Genomic DNA, 10,828 nt, shown 5'->3' on the forward strand with positions numbered 1-10,828 from the left:
TCAAGGCCCCTACTGTGGGTCCGCAAGTGGACGGCGAGTACATGCATCACTTCTAACCTGGATACTAACTTAGAGACATTTAGTCATAATCCAGCACACGATAGTTTTACGCCACTGGCTTTTAAACCAAGAGCAATAACGAATTATGCAAATCAATGGTTCCTCTCATACTAGGTTGAATTACTATTGAGACACTATCATCAGTAAGGTAAAACTCACCTGTCTCATAATGGTCTAAACCCAGCTCATATTCCCTATTGGTGGGTGAACAAGCTAACACTTTGTTAATTTTGCTTCACAATGATAGTAAAAATCGACATCAAAGGATCAAAAAGCAATGTCGCTATGAACGTTTGGCTTTCATAAGCCAGTTATCCATGTGGTAACTTTTCTAACACCTCTAGCTTCAAATTCCAAAGGTCTAAAGGATTCTTAGGCCACGCTTTCATGATTAATATTCATACTAGAAATTAGAATCAAATAAGTTTCTACCCTTCTGTTTCACGCGAGATTTTTGTTCTCGTTGAAATCATCATATGACACCTATGTTATCATTTAACAGATGTGCCACCCCATCCAAATTCCATACCTGAAAATTTCTTTCGCTCAGATCAGCCCACAGTGTGAACCTTGGGTCCAAAAATAAGGGCAGTGCCCCTCTTTCAATTAATGAAATAAGTAAAATAACGTTAAAAGTAGTTGTATTTCACTTTTTCCTTTCGGCTCCCACTTATACTACACCTCTCAAGTTATTTCACAAAGTCGAACTGGAGTCAAGCTCAACAGGGTCTTTTTTCTCCATTGATTCTGCCAAGCCTGTTCTCTTGGTTGTGGTTTCACTTGAGAGTAGATAGGGACAGTAGGAATATCATCAATCCATTCATGTACGTTACTAATTAGAAGACGAAGCATTTGGCTACCTTAACAGAGTCGTAGTTACTCCCGCTATTTACCCACGCTTGGTTGAATTTTTTCACTTTGACATTTAGAGCACTCGGAAGAAACCACATTACATGAACATCCGTTGGGACCATAACAATGTTTTTTTTAATTAAACAGTTGGATTTTCCTTGTTCATTCCAGTTCTGAGTATGATGTTTGATGCGAGGGGGAGGCCCCTGAAGGAACCATTCCTAGTCCGTCCCCTGGTTGGCACGAGGTATGGTTCATATGAGTTTCTTGTTATGCCGTTTGGGTAGACAAATGCCCCGACAAATTTCTGCAACTTAATTAATGAAGTGTTTTTTTATTACCATACATGATTTTGTGGTGGTATATAAAGATAACATAGTCATTTTTAGTTGCTCCCTTGATAAACATTTGGAACATTTAAAGTTTGTATTGTCCCATTAGAGGAAGTACAAACTTTTTGTAAAGATGGAAAAATGTTAGTTTGCTGCAAAGGAAGTGAACTTTCTTGGGTATTTGGTCAGTCGAAACCAAGTGACGATGGATCAAAAGAAGGTGCAAGCAATTGTTGAATAGAAGACGCCTAGCGGGGTCAAAGAATTGAGATCATTCTTGGGTTTGGCTAACCATTGCTAGTTCATTGCAGGTTACTCTTAGAAAGTTGTGGCTTTGACAGATTAGCTGAAGAAAGATGTCAAGTGGGTGTGGTCTGAAAAAGTGCGATGCAACATTTCAGACGTTGAAGGAAGTTATTCCTTCAGAACCCATATTGAAGCTGACAAACTTTGAGTTACCTTTTAAAGCATAAACTGATGAGTTGGACAAGGTTGTTGGGGGCGTGTTGGTGCAAGAAGGCCATCCTGTGGCCTTTAAAAGTCAAAAATTGAGTGATACTGAGCAAAGATATTTGACCCATGAAAAAAAATGGAAACAGTAGTGCATTGTTTATTCCTAACACTGGGTTTTTTTAAGCATATATAAGGGGGGTAGAGGTGTTGAATGCATTTTGAGGCGACTTTCGCTAGTTGCCGTAGGCGCTCACTAGCATGATGGTGTGCAGTGTGGGCACATAGCAGCATGCATGTCTAGTTCGTGCGAGCCACCAGTGCTCACGAGACCACATCGACCGCACTTTATTGTAAGCTCGTGTCGGCTATCGGTGGTGTCGTCCACATGGTACTGTTGGTGCTTGTTTTCGAATGAGGAGGTGTTTTTGTGCATGTGGCAAGTCCTAGATGCTGCTCTTGGGGAAATCTCCAGAAGCTATACGCATGGGGCTGAATCAAATCCGCGTCGAGCACCGATAGTGGACATGAGCGGAGCCCATGCACAAGCCTCAGTGGTCCTTCATATCCTCTACTCCCCCCAAGGGTGGGCTATCGTGTCAAGCAGGACTTGCTTTAGCCTTGCAACATCCGCACGAGCAGCAGTGCACAACATCTATTGTTAGGCGTTGGGGTCGATGCTGGTCGTGCATAGAATTTCTTTTCATTTAACAAACTAATGGGGGGAAGAAATCGTCAGATACAATAGGCTATGAATAATCTTTTTCTACACTTGTTGACTAAATGATTGATATCTCTTTTTTAATCACTAATTTTCAAAGTTAAATTAAATTATATTGATTTAATCTTTTAAATTGAAATTTAGATATTCAAAAAAATATATGAAAAGTATTATAAATTATAATTTTTCTTATTTGAATTTGATTAAGAAATACATCTTTAATATGTTATTTAAAATTTTTATTGTTTGACCCTAAAAATGAAAAAATGCAACTAAAAAGGAATGGGGAGACTACATGTTTAAAGAATTGATCAAAGTTAATACAATTTAATTTTCGAAAAGTGTGATGAGTAAAACAAATAGATATATGTTCAGATTTTGATTGATAAAATTACCTTATACATATACTAGTGGAAGTAATAAGCACCACATAAATTATTTGAGTGTAAAATGACCTCAAACAACACAATTATAACTAGTTCTTTTATTAGTTTCCTTCGAACAGGAAAATACTAAAACTGTACAAGTGTTAAAACTTGAAACACAACCATTAACAATTGAGTCAAAAAATACAATCAACATATTTATGAAATTCGTCTATATATGAGTAAGATATAATTAATACAATCAATTATGATTTCAAAATTGTTTTCTTGTTTTTCTTTATTACAACAGAACTAGTAAAATGAGTTTAAAAAATAAAAAATTGTATATTACAATATTTGATAGTGATTCACAAAATCTTGAAATTTCTACTGCTATATCTAGATAAACAGTGCAAGTCTAGTTGGGTCAATTTGGTCATGTCATTTAGCTAAGTACGGGAGAGAGAATAGAGAGCAGATGATGGGACTGTATCTGGTTTAGCCAAGAAATGTACCGTACATAAACCACCAAATACTCATTTCTAATAGGCTCTTTGGGATACCAATAGTTTTACTTGTAAATAGCGCATAATGATTACTCATTAGAAATAAATAAATAAATAACAACAACAACAAATTCAGTGTATTTTCATATAGTGAGGTCTGGAAGGGTAAGATGTATGCAATTCATATCTCTATCTCTAAAAAAGTAGAAAGGTTATTTCCGATAGACCGCGGCTCGAGAAAAATAAATAAATAAACAAATAAATAAAAGTCATCTACTATAAATCAAAAACCATAGAAATCAAAAGATTTCCTACTGTTCTTCTTTGACAAGAGACAAATTTATATACCACATTTTTATTCAGTTCAGTACAAGTACTAGTTATATACTCTCACCATCCTAAATTTCTTGTTACAAATTGAGATAACACATTGATTAAGAAAAATAATTAACAACATGGCTAATTTACCTTAGTCCCCCTATTTAATTTTTATTTATTTTTCTGAATTTTCATAAATAATATTTTCTTAATGAAAATTATCATTTACAAATTACATGACTCTTTTGTGAGTGCATTGGCTCAGTCTTACGTCAAAACATGCAGTTCTATTCCGTACATGTCTAGTATGATTCTCTGAAAAATTCATGTTTACTCCTGTCACTAGGATTTTTTTAAGCATATATAAGGGGGTAGAAGTGTTGAACGCACTTCAAGGCAACTGTCTCTAGTTGGCATAGGCGCTCACTGGGCATGTCGGCGTACAGTATGGGCACATGATAGAATATGTGGCTAGTCCATACGAGCCATCGTTACCCGCAAAACAATGTCGATCACCCTTCATTGTGCTCTCATGTCGGCGATCGGTGGTGTCATCCACGAAGGGGCTGTTGGCACTCGATTTTGTACGAGGCGGCACTTTTGTGCGTGTGGTGAGTTCTGGATTCTGGGGAGGGAGTCGAATCTGCGTCGAGCATCGGCGACCGATATGGGCGGCATCCGTGCACTAGCCTCGGCGCGCCTTCATCTTCTCTTCTCCTCTCAAAGGTGAGCCATCGTGTCAAGCGGGACTTGTTTTAGCCTTGCAACATTCTCATGGGCAGCAGCGCATGACATCTATTGCTAGATATTTGGGCTGGTGCTGGGCATGAATTGATAAAGCATTTGGATGCACAATGCGTGAGTTGTGTTCGGCACGTGCGGTTAGGTTGGATGCTTGTTCAAGCAGTGACGTCCTAATACACCCGCTATCTATGTCATGGGGTAAGCACAATTTAGGTTTGCTCGAAGTTGGTTTCTTGGGCTACATACCTAAGTGCTAGAGTGGGATATTGTAAGTGGCAGAGTGGCCTTATTGTCACGATCCACTGAGATTCAACCCTTTGTTACTCCAGTTCGTCCCTCCCCCTCCAATTCAATCATTTTTTGCCTATCTCCAAAGGAGGTTTGTGCATTCATATTTGAAAAATCCCACTAAGTATTGTAAGTTCACCTCTCCCTCAAAAATATCGTGGCATAGCCTCACCTGAGTTCTCCACTTATTTCAAGTGTCGCGTGCATTCATTTCAAACAGTTAAGTATGATATCAGGTAGCCTTTCGTGAAAAACTATGGCATCATAATTAGAGGTATTCCGCGACTCGAAGTGAGGCTCAAGAGCTCAGCGATGTATCGATGTTAATGTCGGTGCGTGGAGGCATGTCGCGACTAGAGGTTTTTGTGACCACCTAGTAAAATCCTAGAGACATGTCTAATGACCTGTACTCCAACATCCGGCGAAATCAGCAGCACACAACACCGACCTGAGCAACGCCACAGCCGATGTATAATGCCGAAGGACCTATAGTGGCCTACTGTTAGACCCCAGACTAAGACATGATGGCTGATAAGCCATTTCATGGTGTACATTAGCCTTAACATGTGCTAAGGCAAGCAATGTCATGATGTGGTGGTTATGAGATAGCAGGCAGCTGATGATGGCCAAGGCGCTAGAGTGATGGCAAGATAGCCTTGGACACATAAGGGATAACAGGTTCATGGAACCTATGCGGGCATGCGTCTAGGCAGTGACATAGGCATGACAGAGGACTAGTGTGGCATCGGCATTGACATAGCGCAAGCGATGGCATAGCATAGGAATGGGCATTGGCATGGTCAAGACAGTATCACGGCATATGCAGTGGCGTATCCTAGACACTGACATGGCCGAGACAGCAGTATGGCACGGGCAGTAAAATAGCGCAGGCAGTAAAATGGTGCAGGCATAAGCAACGACATGACATGGTCCTGGCATGATGCCGTCAAGGCAAGGCATAGCTTAGAAGCATGACAAGACAACGACGAAATGGTCAAGTGTTGGAAAGCTGAAAATTGATTAAGTGTTCAACATTGGCAAAATTGGCTAAAGGGGAAAGGTTATCAATGTGCTTATCACATAGAACAGTTACTAAGTTTGAATTTTGAATGTTGTAAACATGTGTAATTTTCAGAATGTATTTGAATACTTAGATCATGTTGCTGAGTCATGTGATAAACAGGCAGTCATGTCCAACGACATGCTTCCAGGTGTCGTTGGTTATAACTGTTGTAACTGCCCATGAGCAGCCTATATATGGTATTGCCTTTGTAAAATTTGTATGACATTGTCCTTTTTTATTCTAAGATATAATTAAAGGTTGGGAACTTATTTCCTAGAAATCTATTGAGTGTTTTACATTTCTGCAGCCTTAGTCAATTTCACTTAGACTGTGCAGTGTATATGTATGGCTGAAGTTATGTAGTGTGGTGTGACTACCAAGTAGTGGAATTGAGAAAAATAATGTGCCCCTGTCTCAACTACCATGGTGGTGTCTTTGTCGAGTCAGATGTCCGTGCACTGACACCTTCACCCCCAAGGAACCATGCGTCAATGCCTCAAACCACTATGTTCACCATAACACCGTGCAGCAAGGAACCACCGACATCGTGCACCAAGGCATCATGGCACCAAGGAACCGTGGCACCGTGCACCATGACACCAAGGCTCCATGGCACCATGCACGCACCCTAGCACCAGGTTACTTTCTGCTTTGAAAATATTTTTCTAATATTTTTATTTTCTTAAATATTTTTTCTATTTTTTATTTATTTTAATTTATTTTTAAAATTTTCAAAAATAATATTTTCTTAATGATAATTATCATTTACAAATTACGTGACTCTTTTGTGAGTGTATTGGCTCAATCTTATGTCAAAATGTGCATTTCTGGTCCGTACATGCCTAGTATGATTCTCTGGCAAATCCATGTCTACTCCTGTGACTAGGATTTTTTAAGCATATATAAGGGGTTTCGAGGTTTTGAAGGCACTAGAAGGCGACTGTTGTTAGTTGGCATAGGCGCTTACTGGGAATGTCGAAATATAGTATGGGCACATGGCAGTATGTATGGCTAGTCCGTGCGAGCCGTGGGTGTCCGCGAAATAACGTCGACCACGCTTCATTGTGCTCTCGTATCGGCTATCGGTGGTGTTGTCCATGATGGGGCTGTTGGCACTTGATATCGAATGAGGCAATGCTTTTGTGAGTGCGACAAGTTCTGGATGCTGCTCTCGGGATAAGCTCCAGGCGCTGCATGCAAAGGGCTAAGTTGAATCCGCGACGAGCGTCCGCGGTCGAAGTGGATGGCTCCCGTGCACTTGCCTCGACACGCCTTCATCTCCTCTACTCCCCCAAGGATGGGCTATTATGTCAAGCGGGACTTGTTTTAACCTTGCAACGTCCGCACGGGCAACAATGCAAAACATCTATTGTTGGGCATTGGGGTCGATGCTGTGCATAGAATTTCTTTTCTTTTAACAAACTAATGGGGGGGAAGAAATCGCCTGACGCAATAGGCTACGAATAATTTTTTTTCTAGACTTGTTGACTAAATGATTGATATCTCTTTTTTAATCACTAATTTTTAAAATTAAATTAAATTATATTAATTTAATTTTATAATTGAAATTTAGATATTCAAAAAATATATGAAAAGTAATATAAATAACAATTTTTCTTATTCCAATTTGATTAAAAAATAAATCTTAAACTTTATTTAAAATTTATATTGTTTGACCCTAAAAATAAAAAAATGCAACTAAAAGGGAATAGGGAGACTACATTTTTAAAGAATTGATCAAAGTTAATACAACTTAATTATCGAAAAGTGTGATGAGTAAAACAAATAGATATATGTTCAGATTTTGATTGATAAAATTACCTTATACATATACTAGTGGAAGTAATATGCACCACATAAATTATTTGAGTGTAAAATGACCTCAAACAACACAATTATAACAAGTTCTTTTATTAATTTCCTACGAACAGGAAAATACTAAAATTGTACAAGTGTTCAAGCTTAAAGCACTACCATTAACAATTGAGTCAAAAAATACAATCAACATATTTATGAAATTCGTCTATATATGTGTAAGATATAATTAACACATTCAATTGTGCTTTCAAAATTGTTTTCTATTTTTTCTTTATAACTACAGGACTAGTAAAATGAGTTTAAAAAATAAAAAATTGTATATGACAATATCTGATAGTGATTCACAAAATCTTGAAATTTTTACTTGCTATATATTGATAAACAGTGCAAATCTAGTTGGGTCAATTTGGTCTTGTCATTTAGCTAAGTACGAGAGAAAATAGAGAGCAGATGATGGGACTGTACTGCTTAGTGGTGCTTATCCAAGAAACGTACCGTACATAAACCACCAAATACGCATTTCTAATAGGCTCTTTAGGATACTAACTGTTTTACTTGTAAATAGTGCACAATTATTACTCATTATAAATAAATAAATAAATAAATAGTCCTCTGCTATAATTCAAAAACCAAAGAAATTAGAAAATTTCCTACTGGTCTTCTTGTACAAGAGACAAATTTATATACCACTTTTTTATTGAGTTCAGTACAAGTACTAGTCATATACTCTCCGTCCAAAATTATCTATCCTTGATTAAGATGACACATTAATTAAGAAAAATAATTAATAACATAGATAGTTTATTATAATTTTCCTATTTTATTTTTATTTATTTTTTTTAATTTTCATAAATAATATTTTCTTAAGGAAAATTATCATTTACAAATTACATGACTCTTTTGTGAGTGCATTTGCTCAGTATTACGTCAAAATGTGCAATTCTAATCCGTACATGTCTAGTATGATTCTCTAAAAAATTCATGTCTCCTCCTGTCACTAGGTTTTTTTAAGCATATGTAAGGGGGGTGAAGGTATTGAACGCACTTCATGGTGACTATCACTATTTGGCATAGGCTCTCACTGGGCATGTCGGCGTGTAGCGTGGGCACATGGCAGCATGCATGGCTTTTGCATGCGAGCCATCGTTACTCGGGAAACAACGTCGATCGCCCTTCATTGTACTTTTGTGTCAGCTATCGGCGGCGGCGTCCATGAAGGGGTCGTTGGCTCTTGATCTCATACGAGGCAGCACTTTTATGCGTGCGGCAAGTTCTGGATATTGCTCTTAGGCAAGCTCCAGGCGTTGCATGCATGGGTACGAGTCGAATCCGCGTCAAGCATCGGTAGCCGAGGTGGGCGACATCCATGCACTAGCCTCGGAGCGTCTTCATCTCTTCTTTTTCCCTCAAAGGTGGGCTATCGTGTCAAGCGGGAGTTGTTTTAACCTTGAAACATCCGCATGGGCAGCAGCGCACGGCATCTATTATTGGGCATTGGGGCCGATACTGGGTGTGTATTGTCGGAGAATTTGGACGCACAGTGCGTGAGTTGTGTTCGGCATGTTCGGTTAGGTTGGATCCCTATTCAAGCAGCGGCGTCTTAACCCGTCCGCCATATATGTCATGGGGTAAGCACAATTTAGGTTTGCTCGAAGTCAGTTTCTTGTGCTGCATACCTAAGTGCCAGAGTGGGGTATTGTAAGTAGCAGAGTGGCCTTGCTACCACGATCCACTGAAATTCACCCTTTTGTCGCTCCAGTTCGTCCCTCCCCCTCCAAACCAATCATTTTTTTGTCTATCTCCAAATGAGGTTTGTCCATCCATCCTTGAAAAATCCTACTAAGTGTTGTGAGTTCACCTTACCCTCGAGCATGACGTGGCATAGCCTCACTCGAGTTCGCTGCTTGTTTTTAAAGTGTCACGTGCATTCATTCCTAACAGTTAAGTATGATATCAAGTAGCCTTTCATGCAAAACTATAACGTCGCAATTAGAGGTGTCCTGCGACGCGGAGTGCGGCTCAAAAGCCCAGCGATGCGTCGAGGCCAATGTCGATGCGTGAAGGCATGTTGCGACTAGAGGTTTTTGTGACCGTCAAGTGAAATCCTAGAGACTTGTCCAATAACCCGTGCTCCAACGTCCGGAGAAATCAGCAGAACACAACACCGACATAAGCAATGCCACAGCTGATGTGTAACGCCGAAGGACCTCCCCAGACTAAGACATGATGGCTGACAAGCTATGTCAAAGTGCACACTAGCCTTGACATGTGCTAAGGAAAGCAATGTCATGATGTGGTGGATATGAGATAGCAAGCAGCTGATGATGACCAAGGCACTGGAGTGATGGCAAGACAGCCTTGGGCACATGAGGCACGACAGATGCATGGCACCTATGCAGGCAGTGACATAGGCATGGCAGAGCACTAGCATGGCATCGACATTGACATGACGCAAGCAATGATATAGCACAGGAGTGGGCATTGGCAAGGACAAGACAGTGTCACGGCATAGGTAGTGCCGTTGCCTAGATAGTGACATGGTCGAGACAGCAATATGGCACGGGCAGTGAAATGGCGCAAGCACAGGCAACGACATGACACGGGAATGGCATGATGTTGTCAAGGCAAGGCATGGCTGAGAAGCATGACAAGACAAAGCCGAAATGGTCCAGTGCTGGAAAGCTATAAATTGACTAAGTGTTGAACATTGGCAAAATTGGCTAAAAGGGAAAGTCTGCCCATGTGCTTATCACATAGAACAATTGCTAAGTTTGAATTTTCAATGCTGTAAACATGTGTGATTTTTAGATTGTACTTGAATACTTACATCATGTTGTTGAGTCATATGATAAGCAGGCAGCCATGTCCAATGATATACTACTAGGTGTCGTTCGGTATAACTACTGTAACGGCCCATGTGCAACCTATATATGGCGTTGTTGGAAATTTTACAAGGCAGTGAGTTTTGAATTGCCTTTATAAAATTCGTGTGACATTATACTTTTTTATTATGAGATATAATAAAGGGTCAGGAACTTGTTCCCTGTAAATCTGTTGAGTGTTCTACGTTTCTGCAGCCTTTGTCTTTCACTTAGACAATGTAGTGTGTATGTGGATAAGTTATTTAGTGTGATATGACTACCAATTAGTGGTGTTAAGAAAACAAAAATGCCCCTGTCTCACCTACCATGGTGGTGTCTTTTTCAGTCGGGTGTCCGTGCACCGACACCTTCACCCCAAAGGCAACAAGCACGAACACCTCAAACCACCATGGGCACCATGACACCGTGCAGCAAGGCACCACCGACACC

Source organism: Capsicum annuum, chromosome 10 (assembly GCF_002878395.1).
Source record: "Capsicum annuum cultivar UCD-10X-F1 chromosome 10, UCD10Xv1.1, whole genome shotgun sequence".
Lineage (NCBI taxonomy): Eukaryota > Viridiplantae > Streptophyta > Magnoliopsida > Solanales > Solanaceae > Capsicum > Capsicum annuum.